Here is a 19,837-nt window from a genome sequence, read left to right as displayed (position 1 = left end):
GCACCCACCACCATGCCTGGCTAATTTTTATATTGTTGGTGGACATGTGGTTTTGCCATGTTGACCAGGCTGATCTCAAACTCCTGACTTCAAGTGATCTGCCCACCTTGGCCTCCCAAAGGGCTGGGATTACAGGAGTAAGCCACTGTGCCCAGCCTGCAAAAGCAATTTGATGAAGGATAGCTTTTCAACAAATGGTGCTGGAGCAACTGAATAGCTATAATTATAAAAGTGGACCTCAACCTAAACCTAATACCTTATACAAAAATTAACTCAAGTGAAACACGGACTTAAAAAAAATAGAATATAAATTACAAAACTTTTAGAAAAAACTTCAGAGAAATCTTCAGAATCTAAATTAGGCGAAGAGTTCTTAGACTTGATGCCAAAAGTATGATCCATAAAAGGAAAACTGATAAATCAGACTTCATGAAAATAAAAAAAAAAAACCTTTTGCTCTGCAAAATACCTTATTAACAGGATAAAACGATAAGCTACAGGCTAGGAAAAAAAAATTGCAAATCGCATATTTGACAAATGACTTGTATCTAGACTAGATAGAATACTCTCAAAACTCTAAAGTGAAAAAAACATGGCTGGTTACGGTGGCTCACACCTGTAATCCTAGCACTTTTGGAGGCCGAGGCAGGCAGATAGCTTGAGCCCAGGAGCTCAAGACCAGGCTGGGCAACATAGTGAAACCCTGTCTCTACAAAAAGTACAAAAATTAGCTGGGTGTGCTGGCACATGCCCATCATCCCAGCCACTTGGGAGTCTGAGGTGGGAGGATTGCTTGAGCCCAGGCGGTGGAGACTGCAGTGAGCTATAATCATGACACTGCACTCTAGCCTGGGTGACAGAGTGAGACTCTGTCTCAAACAACAACAACAGCAACAACAACAACAACAACAAAACCAGATATGCCAACTATAGAATAGGTAAAAGATATAAACAGACATTTCACTTAAGAGGGTTTATAGGTAAGCATAAAAAGATGCTCAGCATGATTAGCTAGGGAAGTGAAAATTAAAACCCAAATGAGATATTACTACACACTTACCAGAATGTTTTAAAAAAAATAGAGACAATACAAAATGAAGAAGGTGAGATTGGATCGCTTATACATTGCTAGTGGGAATGTACAGTCACCCTGGAAAACAGTTTGGCAGTTTCTTACAAAATGAAGCATTCAATTATCATATGATCCAGCAATTTCAGTCCTTGACATTTATCCCAGAGAAATAGAAATTTATGCTCACACCAAACCCCATATATGAATGTTTATAGTATCTTTATTCATAATAGCCCCAAAGTGGAAACAACCCAGGTGTTCTTTGACAGGTGACTAGTTAAACAAAGTGTGCTACATCGATGCCTTGGAATACTATTCAACAATAAAAAGAAACAAACTATTGATTCACACGACATGGATGAATCTCAAGAGAACTATAAGGACAGAAAAAAAAACCCAGTATTCCAAAAGATTACATACTAAATTAGTTTCTTGTTGCTGCTGTACCAAATTACCACAAACTTAATGGCTGAACTAATACAAATTTATTATCTTATAGTTCTGAAAATCAGGAATCCAAAATCAGTCTCTAAAGTCTTGAAAAGTCAAGATGTTGGTAAGGATGGTTCTTTATGGAGGCTGTAGGGAAGAATCCATTTCCTTGCCTGCTGAGGTTCTAGAGAATGCCTACATTCCTTGGCTTGTGGCCCCTTCCTAGAATCCCTCCAGCCTCTGCTTTCATCACCACATCTCCTACTATTATATCCCTGAGTTTCCTGCCTCCTTCTTGTCAGGACATTTGTGATTATATTGGACCCACCAAGATAACCCAGGATACTCTCCACCTCTTAACATCCTTCACTTAATCACATCTACAGAGTATCTTTTGCCATATAGAATCATGTATTCACAGGTTCTGGGGATTAAGACATGGACAGGCCATTATTCAGCAATCACGATCCTGCTGGATTCCACTTATATAGTATTATTAAAATGGCAAAATCACGAAATGGGGAATAGATGAAAAGTTGCCAGGGTGCGGGGAGAAGGAGGGTAGGTGTGGCTATGGAAGGGCGACACAAAGAATCCTTGTGATGTTGAAACTGTTCTGTGTCTTGATTGTGGTGGTGGTGCATACATGAACCTACAAGTAGATAAAATTGCATAGAACTAAAGACACACACTCGCACAAACACAAATTAGTATAAATATAATGGGAGAAATTTGAACAAGATGAGTGTATTGAGTCCATGTTAGTATCCTGATTGTGATACTGTACAGTTTTGCAAGATGGAGTATAGCCATAGATGTTATTATAGAGGGGAAAGTAGGTAAAGGGTGCATGGGATCTCTTTGTATTATTTCTCAAAACTGCAAGTTAATCTACAGTTATCTCAAAACAGAATGTTTAAAAATCAAACAAAATAGAAAGCCATATTTATTATTATAGAAACATAATAATACCTTGCATTGTTGGACCCCAACTCCAGCTGGTAGTCAGAATTATGTGGGGGAATGATTCTAAGAATACAGACTCCTAACTCCATCTTGGACCTATTTATTAAAATGATATGAGATAGCGACCAGGGATCCCCATCTTTAAAAACTTCCCAAGTTATTTATTATCAGTTAGGTTTGGAAACCACAATATTCTACTATGCACTGTTTTTTCTGCAAACGGTTTTGCACGTAGTACTTTCCATTTACATAAAATGTCAAGAAGCACATGGATCCATCTTACCAAGCCAATCATAAAAGGATAGATAATTCCTCCATGTATATGTATACTCTTCAGGTGGAATTCTGATTGAGAGAATTTGAGTAATTATAGGAGAAACGTGGGACACTGAGTTAAAACAATACATTGGGTTGACAATTCATGTCTGAATTAAGCTACAGAGAAGATTGTTGTTTTGAGTTTCCCCCTAATTGGAGAGGAGGCTGTTGTTTGGAGGAGATCCTAGCAGGGAAGGCTGCCAGGTGTGGACATGAAGAGGGGTCACATAGATCAAAGACACTCAATGTGCTACTTGGGAAGTGAAATTTACTTTAACAATGGATAGCCCTTCTGCCACGGTACATGATGGTTTGAAGGCTTTGATTATAGCTTTGGGAGTTGGTGTGATGGGAGCTTTCATACTGAGTTGCCAAATTGGTGGGAAAACCAAAATGTCCAGACACAGAGACTGGAGAATAGATTAAATGGTCATGCAAAGGGTGAAGGTAACTTTAAAACTCTCCTGCGTGGAGTTTTATATGAAGACACTTGGGTGGGAGGCAGTAGAAACATATGTCTCTTAAAAGATAACATATGTCTATTATGCATCTCTGACATAAATAGGTGTTGGATGAATAAAGGTAAGAAACTTACAATCTATGGGCCGACACCAGCTCAATTTAATTAATTGGACAATTTTAATTTGGAAGCCGTTCCCAAAAAACAGAGCCTATGTCTCATCCCACAAAGTTAATTAAGAAAAAACCTGACTGGGATAATTTAAGGGATACAGGCAATTAAAATTATATGTCACAGAAAGAAACAATGCAACAGGATTCTATGCAAAAATCCTGCGTATTCACTAAGAACCAGCCCATACACCAATCACTGCTTTCCTGGGTGCTGCTTGTTTTCCCATCCTCTTAGCAACAGAAAGCTTTAATGTTGAAGGTAAGACAGCCAATATTTGAAACGTCATCAGAAAAATCTACGTGGTGAGGTTGTGATCCTGTACTCATTTTGGGTAGCATTTGCTAATGTTTCCCAGGGTGGAAGGAGTAAGTCTTGCTACAGCAACGTATCCCTGCCCAAATCCTCCATGAGCAGAGAAAAGACGCTCTCCTCTGCCTGTCTGATGCTCATCATGTAGTGAAGGCACCCCCAGGACTGCGACCATTTTCTTAGAGCTGTGTCCTCTGGAATAGAGATGCTATCACTGGCCATATAGAGAGAGGAATGAAGAATTCTCCCAGGCAATTAAGTGATACTAGATAATACTCATTGTGGGAATTAACGGGTCCTTTATTTACCATAATATGCCATCCTCAGGGTATCTAATACTTACTAATGTTCTTTATATTAATAACATTTGCTTTTAAAATGTTGTAGCTAGAGTTCTTGAGAAGGCAGCTGTTGCTAGTTTACTGGGCTGTCAGGGAGGAAAATTATGAAGGTATCTGGGGGAGCCAGTAGAAGTGCACGCTTTTGGAAGGCTAACCTTAAGCCCGTTGTGCATATCTAAGGGAATGGGAGTTTCATAGATGGAGGTGAGCAACCAAGAGCCTATGAGGAGATCCTATTTCACTTAATGGTCACAGATGACTGAGAGTTGCCTCAGTTCTGTTTCCTGGCCCTCAGAGGTCAGGGAGGAGTCACTTTCCCCAGAGGAAAATGGGCTTCTCTTAGAGGACACCAGGCTTGGAAACTGGACATCGTAGAGAGCAATAGTCTGGAGAATAGTACAATAGCTCCTGGTTCTAGTCCCTGTTAGTTAATCCAAACTGCAGGAACAGAGATGTGGCTGATTCAGCCCAGGAACATCTCATTCTCTGCCCTCGTGCTATTCCAAGCCCTTCCCTTAACAATCTCACTTAAACCAAATCACTAGCCTGGTCCTAAAAGACTACAAGCACTCAGCTTCTCAAACTCTGAAGTTCAATCCTTAATGGATGTCAGCTTTTTAGTGTCTCTTTACATAACTCTCTGATCAGATCCTCCAGATCTTGGGGGCATAAACCTTATTGTGCACGGCACCTTGGCACACCCATGTCAGAACATACTAGAGTGGAATGGTGAACCATTAATCAGCTCGCTGAAAAAGGTAAAGAATTTAGATATTGCTAGATATGCCTACAGTTTCCTGCAGGTGAGCGATTCCTACAATACTGTACTTAAAATTCCAATACCTTTCTTCTCAGGAGCTTACTAAACATTTTAGGAACTAAGCCCACGTTATTCTCCCTTACCTGCCCTTTCATATCAAAGGGATAAAGGCCAGGATTGCTCCTCCACAGTTTACTGTTACCTTTTCTTTTCCTAGGTCAAGAGCTTTCCTTGGGCATAAGAAGCTCAACTCAATCACCCCAGTCTCACTTTCCTGAACAACATCTGCACCGTGTCCTTTGGGTGTGAGATAAGGTTTAATCAAATCAGTAGAAACTTGGCTGTGATCTGAAACGCCAGTCAATGCAAGAATCATGCCCCATCCACCTGGCCTTTTCACTATAGGATTAATGTGTTGAAATGTCTGAAGACCTTGTGACACAGATCAGATTTCCTATAAACACTATAATTTATCATGGAAATTTTAAATAGACTGGGTATTCTGTTGCTCGGGTGTTTAATTCCATGTCAGTAACGGAGGTAGAGAATTAAATGTGTGCTCAGTGACACCTCAAGTCCTTAGCTAGTTCTCATCTCCAATGTCATACTTCCAGTAGATGGCTGGGTTATATATCACCACCATTGCCAGGAACTACTCTTTTCATGTTGTTTCCTGATTGTAGGTACACTCTTAAATTCGGAAGAACTTTCTCATTGTTTCTTTCAGCTTTTCTCTGTAAATGCCTTATTTGATATGGAGCAGTCTTGTGAGGGGTATAAGGAACACCCCCGTTGAATGTATAGAATATCATCCTATGGTGGTGAAATGTCTCAACATGTGTAATATTATGCACCTGGGGACTCATGCTTTTGAAAACTGATTATGGCATTTTCTCTGGGACTTTTCACTCTAGTTTACATGCTGAGGTCTAAGTTGATGCAGTGCCAGACTGGAGGGTGGGCACCTGGGCAACATGAGGTCCCATCAAACCTGGCCCACTTTTCCCAGACTACCTCACACTACTCTTTGCTCACATCTCTGTACGTCCACCCAGACTCCTCTGCTCCCAATACCCTCATACACCCAGCACTTTCCCACATCTCTCTTTCTCTTATATTATTTCATCTTTACCTTTGCCCATTTAGCAATGTGAGTTACCATGCTTTAACCTCTGAATGCCAGCTTCTTCCCAACATTAACACCAGAGTCAAGTTGTTCTTCCTTATTCATCCAACAAACATTTATTGAGTACCTAGTACTTCCCAATTGACGTGCTAGGTTCAGGGTACCCATTGGTGAATAAGCAGCCACGCTGTCTTCCTTGTGGAGCTTTAAAGTCTATTGAGGGAGGCAGAAAATAAGCTGGGAGCAAACATATAAGTAAGAAAGAATAAGCAAAGAAAGAATAATAGGGAGAATGTACTTAGAGAGGGTGGTGAGATTTAAGCTGAGTCCTGAAAAATAAGAAGTCAGGCGTTCTTTGCAAGTGAGAATAGAGACAGGGCACCTGGCAGAAGGGACAGCATGTGATGTGATTTGATGTAAACTTTAAAAACTTGGTCTGGCTGCATGTGTGAGTGCATATGGGAGGAGGACAGGAATTGAAGTGTGGAGACCACCAGGGGGCTGTGGAAGTAGTCCAGAGGGAACTGATGGATGAGAATGGTGGCAGTGAAAATCAAGGGAAGTGATGATGTTGGACTGGACATAAAGGATGAGGGACAGGGAGGGGCCAAGGATGGATCATTCCCAGGTTTTAGTCTTGAAAGTTGGAGATGAAACCTTCCCAACCAATTGAAAGCCTCTACTTACCTCTTTCCAGCCTCGTGCAAGGCACCCAAAAAGAGATCAAGATATGTCTGTTCCTTTTCCATTTTCTTTGAAGACTTAGCAGCGCATTCCATATAACACTTGTTTGGCAGTAACTCACATGCTACCATGTGACATATCTTCCACTGTTTTTTAAATTAAAGATACTGGAATGTATCATCAGACAAACACTAAAAGTATACAATTTGCCATTCTAGGAAACAGCCCACATAGCTTCTTGAGGACAGTAGTTTCTTTCTGTGATAGTTAGATCACAATGGCAAAAAGAAAGCACCAATTAGAATTCCTCTTTACAATTTTAATTTCATCTAATATTCTATTCCTGATTAGTTATGTGCTCGTAGTCTAGGGTAATATTAATGTTGGGTGAGTTTCCAAAGGTTCAAGGCAGACATCAGGCACGACCCCTACTCGTGATTGTGGACATGAGGGTAAATGACAGGTTTGCATTGGTGGGAAATGCTGAGGCTAAGCTGGGGTTGGGTGTCTAGAGTGAACGGCCAAATTGGCAGGAGGACCCTGAGCGGATCAAATGTTTTCAGTCAGGCTCATTTGCATAGCCAGTGAGAGAAACGAAAGAATCTGAGCTTGCTTATTGAATGTTGAGGGGCAAGGAAGGGATAGGTAAGCTGTTAAAGGAGGAAGCTGAGTGAAGCTTGTTCTCTAAAAATCTGTGGTTTAGATCACTTAGCTGAAGATCTCAGGTCAGACTGTACTCTCTTGGGTTTCTGAACCAATAATGGAGGTCTGACAGCCTAAAGATGATAGGTGGACTTGTACATGGCTCAGCTAGGGTGTGTTCTGAGTTAGGTACCACAGAGATGAGTCTTGGCTCTGGAGATGTTTGAGCAGAAAGGTTCAGAAGAACCACATATAACATGGTGATGGGGTTGAGATGAGACCCTTAGCTGGAGAGGTGAAAGAAAGTCACTCATCAACATTCAGGGGGAAAATCTTTTATTAAGAAAAAGACAGTCTTTATATAAATGCTTCTATTATACAATTGTCCAAAAAGTTGTGAAATTAACTTAGTAGTTAAACATTCTGCTGTACCTAAAATAGCAAAACAACAAACACAGTTTGCTCAGTTTTTCCACGTTGGTAAAAAAGAAACGCTGCATCAGTTCAACCCGTAATTTCAGCCTGTGCTCACAGGTTGTGTCTGCACCGAAGGAGTGATCTGAATGATAGGCTTTGCTGCTGGTCATTTCAGTCATTTAGAAAGCGCTCCAGCCTGGCCCCTACTGTGAGGAAAGACCGTGTCTAAACCACTGCAGCTGAACCAATGGACTAAAAAATTTTGTGAACCCAATTAGCTGTAGCATGGCTCTTTGAGTAAGCCACACAGTTGGGACATAGTGTCGGCTCTGCCACTCATCCAGCAGTGGCAAATGCTTAACCATTGACAGTGACTGCACTGTGCTGCCCTTATTCAGGTCACCCACAGGACAGGCACACACTCCTTCACTTTTCAAATACTAAAGTGAAAATAAATATAGCCAGACGAAAGGTATCAATCGAGAATGTGGAATGGGGAATGAGCAAGGAATCATTGCCTCCCGATGACAGCCTGGAAAAACAACATTTTGGATCTAGGTGCTTTCAGTTTTCAATGATACGGGTTAATCCTGCTCCCCTTCTCCCAGAAATACACCGCTTTATTCAGTTCTGTGCAGCCTACAGGTCCAAACTCGTCCCTAGTGACTGCACACTGGCTATTTCCCTTCCCATTTTGGACAGAAGACAAAGTGTTCAGGAAGACCCTACCGAGTTAGGAGTTTTATAACAATAACACTCAATTACAATAGTAAAATTATTTTTTTTTACCAATTTATTTGTGGAGTTCCCTTCCTTATTGTGTTGATGCAATTTCTTTCTTTTCCCTTTTTTTTTTTTTTTTTGTTTTTTTTTTTTTTTTTTGAGATGGAGTTTCGCTCTGTCACGGAGGCCAAAGTGCAATGGCCTGATCTCGGCTCACTGCAAGCTCTGCCTCCTGGGTTCACGCCATTCTCCTGCCTCAGCCTCCCGAGTAGCTGGGACTACAGGTGCCTGCCACCACGCCCAGCTAATTTTTTGTATTTTTAGTGGAGATGGGGTTTCACCATGTTAGCCAGGATGGTCTCGATCTTCTGACCTCATGATCTGCCTGCCTTGGCCTCCCAAAGTTCTGGGATTACAGGCGTGAGCCACCATGCCTGGCCAATGCAATTTCTTTAAAGCTAACACTACCAAGAAAATGTATCACTATAATCAGTTTTTTATTCAATTTAAAGGCTTTAAAAAATTGTTTGTCCTGACAAAATAACCAAATGTTGATCACCTATATATTTTAAGTTTCAAAAGAAAATGTTTTGTCTTCCCCCAGGGCCTCTGCATAAGGTGAGGGTGTGATGATGACTCAGACTAGGCTTCTGTTTGAGTAACTGTTACTCTCCTGCCCAGGTGAGTTTCCCAAATTGACGTTCCTTTCATGTTTCTCACAAAAGCTATGGAATCAAGGTGGTATTTGGTCAGAAGTTGTGCAAGACTGAAAACTTATAGCCTGGGCAGGTAAGGCTACTTTGAAAATTGTGCACCTTTATAAAATAAGAAAACAATGCTTCTTTTTAATAGCTTAAAAATGCTCTTCCATGATTTAGAGTATTTAATGTGGAGGTAGAAGTTAAGCCAATCTGATGCTTTTTCTTTAGAGATATTGGATATTGGATTTTATCTGTCTAGATTACTCTCAGTTGTTTCTCTGAACTATAATTTTGATAACATCACAAGGGCAAGTTATATTCGTTATTTATGGTACCTGCAACATAGTGAAGACTTTCATCTACATGCATACATTCTTTTTTTTTTTTTGAGATGGAGTCTTGCTCTGTCACCCAGGCTGGAGTGCAGTGGCGCGATCTCGGCTCACTGCAAGCTCTGCCTCCTGGGTTCATGCCATTCTCCTGCCTCAGCCTCCCGAGTAGCTGGGACTACAGGCGCCCAGCACCACGCCTGGCTAACTTTTTGTATTTTTAGTAGAGACGGGGTTTCACCGTGTTAGCCAGGATGGTCTCAATCTCCTGACCTCATGATCTGCCTGCCTCAGCCCCACAAAGTGCTAGGATTACAGGCGTGAGCTACCGCGCCTGGCCTACATGCATACATTATTTACAGGTCAGGAATAGATCATGAAGCAACATCTATACTTTTTTAGGGAATATAGCTTCCTAAATTGTGGTTTCATACTCAACAACAAAAGTGAATCTGCAGTGTTTGCTATGGAAATTGTATTAATTTGCTTCTTTTCTTCCCAAATCATATTTCAGTTAACTTCTATTAGCAACAAGACTTTTATATATGTAAGGACTTACAAACTATGCCACACATGCATTTCTCCTAAAAATATATTTATTAAATTGATTGAAAGTTTAAAATGAATAAAAATAATGCTTGTGCTCCCTCTTCCCATGTTGGGGTCTCTCACATGTTAGCCCTCATAACAGTGAGGGTTGGAAGTCCCTGAAAAGAATGTTGCTCTCTACCATGTGCTCCTACAGCATCATGGACACATCTGCATGACAGCATTAATCCCTTTCAAGGGAAATGCATTCTCTAAAATATAGATTTTAGTGAGGTAAAATATGCATACAAAGTTTACTCTTTACCATGTTTAAATGTACAGTTCAATAGCAATAAATATATGTATATTCTTCCCCCACTTTCCTTCTCCCCTCCCCTCTCCCTTCCTGGCCTCTGGTAACCACCATTCTCTTTTCTACCTTCATGAGATCCACTTTCTGTAGCTCTCACATATGAGGGAGAACATGTGATATTTGTCTTTCTGTGCTTGGTTTATTTCACTTAACATAATGGCCTCCAGTTCCATCCATGTTGCTGCAAATAACAGGATTTCATTCATTTTTATGGCTAAATTATATTCCATTGTTTATCTTTACCCCAATTTGTTAATCTATTCATCTGTTGATGGGTATTTAGGTTGATTCCATATCTTGGCTATCATGAATAGCGCTGTAATAAACATGAGAGTGTAGATACCTCTTTGATATATTGATTTCCTTTCTTTTGGATACATGTCCAGTAGTGGGATTGCTGGATTATATAGTAGTTTTAGTTTTAGTTTTCTGAGGAACCTCTGAACTGTTCGCCATAGTGGTTGTACAAATTTACATTCCAACCAGCAGTGTATGAGTGTTCTCTTTCTCCACATCCTTGTCAGCATCTGCTATTGCCTGTCTTTTTGATATAAGCCATTTTAACAGGGTGAGATGATATCTCACTGTGGTTTTGGTTTGCATTTCTCTGATGATTAGTAATGTTGAGCATTTTTTCATATACTTGTTGGCCATTTGCATGTATTCTTTTGAGAAATGTCTGTTCAAATCTTTTGCCCATTTTTAAATCAGATTATTTGATTTTTTTCCCATTGAGTTGCTTGAGCACCTTGTATATTCTCATTATTAATCCCTTGTCAAATGGATGGTTTGTAAATATTTTCTCCCATTCTGTGGGTTGTCTCTTCACTTTGTTCATTGTTTCCTCTGTTATGCGGAAGTTTTTTGGCTTGATGTAATCTTATAAGTACCGCATGCTAACCAATTGCACCACTGGAGCCACTTGATGTAATCTTAATTGTCTATTTTTGCTTTGATTGCCTGGAGTTTACACCAACAGCAAACAATCTGGAAAAGAAACCAATAAAGCAATTCCACTTATTATAGCTACAAAAATATAAAACACCTAGGAATCAGTCTAATCAAAGAAGTGAAAGATCTAGACGAGAAAAACTATAAAACAATCCTTCTGAGAGGAATATTGAAGAGGACACAATAAGTGGAAAGATAGTCCATGCTCTGGACTAGAAAAATTAATATTGTTGAGAGAATACTATCCAAAGCAATTTGCAGATTCAATGCAATCCTTATCAAAATACCAATGACTTTCTTCAAAGAAATAGAAAAAAATACAAAAATTTATATGGAATTTGTTTGCATAAATAGCCAAAGCAATCCTGAGCAAAAAGAACAAAGTTGGGAGCATCATACTACCTGAGTTCAAAATTCATTACAAAGCCATAGTAACCAAAACAGTGTGGTACTGGCATAAAAATAAACATCAGACCAATGGAACAGAATAGAGAATCCAGACATGAAAACAGGTATTTACAGCCAACTCATCTTCGACAAAGTTGCCAAGAACATACAATGGTGAAAAGATAGTCTTCAATAAATGGTGCTGGGAAAACTGGATATCCATATGCAGAAGAATGAAACTAAACCTCTCTCTCTCACCATACTCATAAATCAAATCAAAATAGATTAAAGACTTAAATCTAAGACCCGAAACTATGAAACTATATGAACAAAACAGTGGGGAAACCCTCCAGGACTTTGGTCTGGGAAGTGCATTCTTATATGTTTCTTTCTTTCACTTAATTGTGAGGGTTGGGGGCAATATGGTAGAATGTCAGAGTTGAGTTTAAATCCACTCTAGGCCATGGTTTAGTTTTGAGATTGAGGTTAAGCTATATAACCTCCCCAAATCTCCATTTTATCACTTGCTTAGAAAAAGACAGATTAATAATACCTCCCTATATCACAGGATTGAATATGGAATGGATATGAACTTACCTGCTATATGTTAGGTGCTCTGGAAATGAGAATGCTTACACCTAATTTTTAGTGTTATTTATCTTTTAGTAATCAATGCTTAAGTCTCTATCTACCCTAAGTAAGGAGTGTAATAAATGTATGTTGAATGAATAAACTGATGAATAGAGGGAGAAGAAGGAGTCATCAAGATTTTGCTTTGAAGGAGTTTGCCTGGAAGATATTTTCTTCTTTTTCCCCCAGCCAGCATTCCTCACTCAAATTCCTAACACTTTCCAGTGCTTATACAGTGTTAGCATGTGGGCAGGTGAAACAGAATGAAAGGGCAGTGGCTTTTGGCCATTCAGTGCCTACTTTTGAGTTGGTTAATTAGTCACTTGAGTTAGGTAGAAACCACTGTTCTGTATGTTAAGCCTAAATCCACAAAAATGGGGGAAAATGTATTTCTCAAAATTATTGCTGTCAGGTGTAAAGAAAAGCTTACAGCATTCCAGAAAGTGTCCCCAGCTAGCCCACTGGTGCCGAACCCTTGGCTCTGTGCTGTAGAAACCTTCAAAGAGGCTACAGAAAGATGAATCTCCACTCCCCATCCACCATGTTGCAATACCAAGTGCTTTCCATAAGCATTTTTTAAGCTAAAAGACACACGTACACATCCATCATTATTATTTCATTAGTTCTCCCCTTCAAAATAACCTATTTCTTTCTCTATGTCTCTTTTGCCTGTTGCTCTAACAGCAGGTGATGAAAGAGAAGCCTCCCCAAAGAAGATTAAAACACGATTTGTTATGAAACTTCTAGTTTTCCATGGTTAAATGCTATTCAGAATGCAGGTAAAGCCACAAGGAGTTTCCCTGGTGTTTGCCAAGCCCAAAGCCGCAGACAGATGAGAGGGGCAGAACATGAGCAATGAGGGAATGTGGGCTGAGGGATTCCATGTTTAGACAGATGGCTTTAGGCAGTGGGGCTGGCCAGAGAAAGCAAGAGCCTGCCTGGGGCACCAGGCCCCAGGAGAGCAAGCAGAGACGTTTGCATCAACCATGTGAGCTCATGGGGGGAATCAAGTATGAAGACAGGATTCTCAGTCATCATCAACCGCAAAGTGTCACTAGGAGAGGAGAGTGCCTTTAGTCATCAGTTGGATAAATGGCTTATTTTTCTTGAAGAAGAGCATTTATGAGAATGAAGTCATGTGGAAAAAGGTGTCAAAATAAGAAGCAGTAGTGATAGACCTGGCTGGGTGCAAGTGGTGACGGGGTGGTAATCTGGCTTCCTTGTTATCTCCTGACCATTATGTGTTCTTGGTCTGGAACTGGCCTACTAACTAGGTTTATTTATTTATTTATTTATTTAATTAAATTAATTTTTTTTTTTTTTTTTTGAGATGGAGTCTCACTCTGTCACCCAGGCTGGAGTCTCGATCTGTTGCCCAGGCTGGAGTGCAGTGGCATAATCTTGGCTCACTGCACCCTCCACTTCCCAGATTCAAGTGATTCTCCTGCCTCAGTTCCTGAGTAGCTGGGATTACAGGTGCCAGCCACCACGCCCAGCTAGTTTTTGTATTTTTAGTAGAGACGGAGTTTCAACATGTTGGCCAGGCTGGCCTGACCAACTCCTGACCTCGAGTGATCTGCCCACCTGGGTCTCCCAAAGTGCTGAGATTACAGGCGTGAGCCACTGCACTTGGCCACTAACTAGGTTTATTTCATATGTCAAAGAATCTGATGATTGATTACTGATGTCTGCCCCAGGATCAGAAAGACAACTGGTAGTATTCATGCCATTTCCTGGCCTCCCAGGTACAGAACTTAACCTCCTTAGACTTCATTTTCTTCATCTTGAGAACGATGCCAACTACAGTTATGAAATTATTCTAAACCTAAGGACTAACCAGTGAGAGTATTGTTTGCGGGTTATTGTGAGTACATTGAGTTCACTTGTTTATAAAACCATTTTCAGCATTCAAGTAAATGAAAGTATTCAACCTTCAATATAATTCATCATAACTCACTCACTGTATGTTTTTCTCTTTCTTTTCCTTTTGGCTGTATATTAGAAATCCCAAAATACCACAATAAAACCTTAGGTTCATTGTTCCTGCATGTCCTATTCTTGTTTATATTTATAATCTTTTAAGGAAATTGAACAAATTCAGATTAGTAATGAGCTCACCAAAGGACTAGTAAGTGAAATAACAAAGTAAGTGAAAATAAGGTACTAGTCAAGCCCCCAAAGTACAGATGTTCAATGGGGACATATTTTCTGTTATCCTGAACTCCAAGCACATGGCAAAATTAGCAAAGCATAGAGAAGAAAAAATTCTGTTGTTAATTTTCTTCCTCCAGTAAACACCTTATTTCAGTTTTTCTCAAACTGGGTCTGCAGATACATTTTGAAGCTTTGTGATTTTTTTTTCTTTAAAAGTTGTTATCCAATTACTGAAATTTAGAAGCATTGCTTTACTAAAATTGTAAAACATGAAATATTTCAAATCTCAGAAAACAATGCAACAGATACCAAGAGAGCCCATCAAGCAAATTGGGAGGATTTGCTGTATTGTTTCTGATCTCCAATTTTTTTAATGGAATATAAAACTTACATATGTAATTAAAGCCACTCTGCAGGCTTCCTTTCTCTTTTCTTCCCACTTTAGAGGTAGCTGCTAACTTGTTGAATTCACTTTGTGGCTTCATAGATTTTTTTCTATGATGGCATTTCATTAAGTTGTATCAAGCATTCATTTTTTTTCGCTGCAAAAACGGATTAAACACCTACTGTTCATCTATCTATTTTGGATACAAATGTGAAAGGTATTTAAGGAACAGAACAAAAGCACAGAAATGAGATTAGTGACTAAGAGATTAATTAACTGTATATTCAACAGATTTACCAAATACCCATGAAGTGCTAGTTCAGTTTTTCAATAATAAGTGGTAAAGAACAGGTGATGGGTTGAGCAACTCTGATTCATCTAATACTAACACAGTTTTGATATTAGCACCAAAATCATAGATTAATTGAGAACTGGGACTGAGAGGTCTGGCTCCCTAGATTTGGCTGATGATCCTTGGCATGACCTTGAAGAAGTCAGCAGCCCTGGCTCTACTGCTACCATTGGTGAAATATGGATGCAATGAAACATTTTCTTCACACAGAGGCATTAGTACAAATAAGTTCATGTCCTTGAAACCTCTGAATAAAAGCTCATTATATTCCAGGCTAAAGATGGAATAGAGACTAATTTTGTTAAATAGAGATAAACAAAGAACATATTATTAATTGGAGAACTTGCGTGTTGAAAATTGGGAAGGATAATCATTCATTAGTTTAAATGAGGCTTTACATATTAATTGTAACCAATATATATTAGGTAAAATATTGAGAGAGACTGAAAAGGCCACATATACATGCTAATATAGGTTTGGGTTTTTAAGTACTGGGGTTTTAGTGTCTCATTTAGTGAAACGCCGTAAGAACCAGAAGATTTTGAAGGCTGAATGAAAACAAGAAGTGATTGTGGTTATCAATATGAGAAACAACATCACTCCATTAATGAATACTCAAATTGTTTCATCTTTATTGACCTCACCTTCTAAAGTAGATAATCCTTAAGATCCTCTCTGGTACTCTAGCTTTCTTCTTTCTGAGCACGTTATTCCTTTGCATTTTAGTCATGACAAATGAATTTGTACAAAACAGTGTCTTCAGATTTACCCTGTGACCAAAATGTTGGATTGAAAACAAAATTTGTTGCCTTTATTTAATATTTTGATGACATAGCAGAGATTTAAAAACTATTATTTATACTATTTGAGAGTTAATTGTAACTCAGAATATAGAGTTAACTCTTTTTCTTTTAGTAGCAATAACTTTTTGGCAGAAAGATTTTGTTTCAGTGACAGACATGACATAGAAACAGAAAATATGATTGTATACCTTTAACCTCATCACCAGGCAGCTGAGCTATTGGTCATGATCTGGCTTCCAAGTTTCAATCTGTCGCTCACTGCTTGCCTGAAATGGGCCAGAAAAGCAGGTTTATTGTGTTTCTACAGTTACATAGAAGTAGAAATGTTCCTTGGACCTCTGACTGCAATATGACAGACTAGATTAAAATACAGAAATGTATTAAAGAGACATGTATTCACAGTTCAGTTTTTTAAAGATTCACACCCTCAATATATTCCTTTTTGGTACTCCTGTAACATACTTGACAAGATGCCACTGTCAAGCCTTTTTGTACATTGGTTGCCCAAATTAGTTTTAAGCAGATGATTTTTTACATCAGTTAAGATAATACTAATCTTTTCATTAGTTTAACTTTGAAATGATGTTTAAGAACATGATACTTAAATACAATGATTTTCCTATTTTGCCAGCAGCAGCTCCAACATGCCAATACATGTGGAAATTTCTTGAAAGAAATGTTCAGGATTGTAAACATCTTTGCTGAAGTCCTCAGAATTACAAATTTATGATTCAGAACAAATTTTCAAGTTGAAAAAATAGAAAACTCAATGATTATAACATCTAGGTCTATGGATGAAATCTGTTAGCAATGTGGAGGTGATAGTAAAAATGGGTTTTAATTAAAGATAAGTATTTGTACATGTGATTTTCCTGGACAGAAATAACTATTTATTATATTCTAAAACCCATGAAGGCAGCAACATAAAGAAAACAACTTTGGACAAGTTATTTAATCTTTCATACTTTATTTCGTCATTTGTAAAACAAGGGTAATACCAGTCCTTACATCACAGATTTATTGGAGGCATTGAATGACATAATATGCAAAAAGCACCTGAAACAGTCCTCACACATACTAAGCATTCAATAATTGTTACCTGTTATTATTTTTAATATTATTGTTAGGAGTGATAATGCAAAACATTGATAAGAGAAAGGCAATTCAGGGTGTTCTTGTCTATTTTAAAGCCTTCATGTCTTAATTTAGAAACTTTTTCACTTCTAGTTAGGATATTAGGTCTAAAACACTTAATCTGACTTTTCTGTTAGAAAGGTATGATTATATATGTCAAAGAGGAGAATTATTTCAAAGTTTAATTACAGTTTGGATGAAGAAGTTGAGTGATTGTCTTTTGGCAATTGGAATTTCTTTCTAAATTCCTACACTTTAAATACTGAAGTGTTAACCTCACTGTTGTAGCACACACAGGTTCAGTAGAGTCTCATACTGGAATCCTCGTTTCATTGCTTTGGAAGGGGTCCGATGAAGATAGTTTGTCTGATGATGAAGATAATCTTTGAGGTAGAGTCCCAGGAAGAAATGGATGGGACACTCCTATGGGGTAATCTGAGCAGAGATACTGGGACCACAGTACAGATGAAGGTGCCAGGATGTAGTCTACCAATGGTACCCGGGAGCTAGCACCATCCTGAGCTTTTACCACACACAACTGAAGGGGCGAGCGGTTCTGATCCTGGAGACAGAGGGGGTCTGCAGAGAGAGCGGCCTCACAGCATTGAAGGGCAGCTTGCCTGTGGTGACACTGTAGGAAGGGAGCTGAGGGAATAACCACCACAAGCTTACTGTCCCTGGCCGAACCCAACCAGAAGCCAGGGGACATTGGGGACTGTTGGTATCTTTCACTTCCTGTCCAACTTTCCGGGGTTGATTGCACATGAAAAAGGGTGGAGTGTGGATCTGTAGGGAAAATGGTGGGGAGGGGAGTGTGAGGGGAACAAAATAAAAACAAATTAGTACAGGTTACCGGCAGTAAACATGTGACTAATGATAAAAGTGTTCTTTTTTTCTCCCTGTGTTTTTTGTTTTGTTTTGTTTTTTGTTTTTTTTTTTTTTAAGACAGAGTCTTGCTCTGTCACCCAGGCTGGAGTGCAATGGCGCGATCTTGGCTCACTGCAACCTACGCCTCCCAGGTTCAAGCGGTTCTCCTGCCTCAGCCTCCTGAGTAGCTGGGACTACAGGCGTGCACCACCACACCCAGATAATCTGTGTATTTTTAGTAGACACGGGGTTTCACCATGTTGGCCAGGATGGTCTCCATCTCTTGACCTGCTGATCTGCCCGCCTTGGCCTCCCAAAGTGCTGGGATTACAGGCATGAGTCACTGTACCCGGCCTTCTCCCCTTCTTTTTATCCCATAAAACTGGCATAGAGAAATAGGATTGCTCTTAAAACGTTTAAATTATATAAGCAGGGATCCCGTTTAACATGATACTTTTCAGAGAGAGATGCCTGTCAGGTGAAAGTTACTCTGAAGGTAGCATTATTTAAGATATTCATATACCCAAAGAACGAGTATGTGGACCAGAAAGAAGCTGTTGAAGCTACTACATTCTAATTAAATTAATGATTTTCTTTCCAAATTCCCCTTGAATCTATATTCTTACTTAGCTTTCTATCACAACACATATCAAATGACCCATTCCAAATACCAACATTGGTGGATTAGAGTATACTTAGTTTCACTTAAGAATTATGGGGGTTTTAGTTATTTTATGATAATATTATTATGGTCACATATCATTTTGAAAAATATAGTTCATTCAAGAATACAAACAATCTAATGGATATTTGGTTACTTCATAACAATCATTTTAAGTATATCATACAAATGAACATGGTTAACTTTTACTATTTTTCAGAGGGGATGATACAGATTCTGCCTTTATTTTGCCTCTATAGTAAAATTATTGATAAAGTAATTAAAGATATATTGTTCTACATTTGTATGCCCGTGGACAGTAATTATCAGCCTCTTTTATGTTTCACTAGTAATTATATCCCATATAGTAATTATTAATTACCATGAAATAATTATATAGTAATTAAAACCTATATCCTATAGGTTTTAACAAATAAATGTAAAACCATATACTTTCAGAAAAGGTCATATTTCATAAATATTCTGTTATTATGTTTATCATTTACTGTAAGTGTTAAGGCTGTGAAACATTTTAGTAGAAATTACTAATGTTTAAAAAAAACCAAAACTATTCTTTTGTGGTCAACTACAAATTTTACTACTTTAGTAACAGTAAAACATAAAGATGCTCAACAAAAAATATTGCCATCATTGGGTTTATGTAAAATTCTACAACTTCAGATGGACAAAGCAGAAAAAAGGTGTTGGTATTCAGAGGGCAGCTGATATGAAGATGAAGCCTGAATGTAAAAGATGGATCAAGGACACGGTTGGTCAAACGAATGGAGAAGGGACAGAAGTCAAATGGATATCCACAGTAAGCAAGGCCATTGGGAAGCTGGACAAGAAAAAGTCTTTTTGTGCCCATGGGAAACAAAGATTAGAATAAATTTTGTCCAAGCTGACAATGAGTACATCAGAAGGCATAGATTCCTGGAAGCCAGAGCAGGGTCAGAAGGACATGCCACACACCCGATGGTCAGCTAGTTATCAAAGTTGTAATGCTAATTTTGTCTCATGTGGGCTCCAGTAGGTTAGAGGACTTCTGGCCCCATCATGGTACTGGGATCCTGTGGCAACAGGATGCCCTAATATATGTTGTGGCATATTTTAAAAAAAATGTTAGATAGTCACAATGCTTTCAATTATATCTCAGAA

This window comes from Macaca nemestrina, chromosome 16 (genome assembly GCF_043159975.1).
Source record: "Macaca nemestrina isolate mMacNem1 chromosome 16, mMacNem.hap1, whole genome shotgun sequence".
NCBI lineage: Eukaryota > Metazoa > Chordata > Mammalia > Primates > Cercopithecidae > Macaca > Macaca nemestrina.
Note: the sequence above shows the minus strand (reverse complement) of the source record.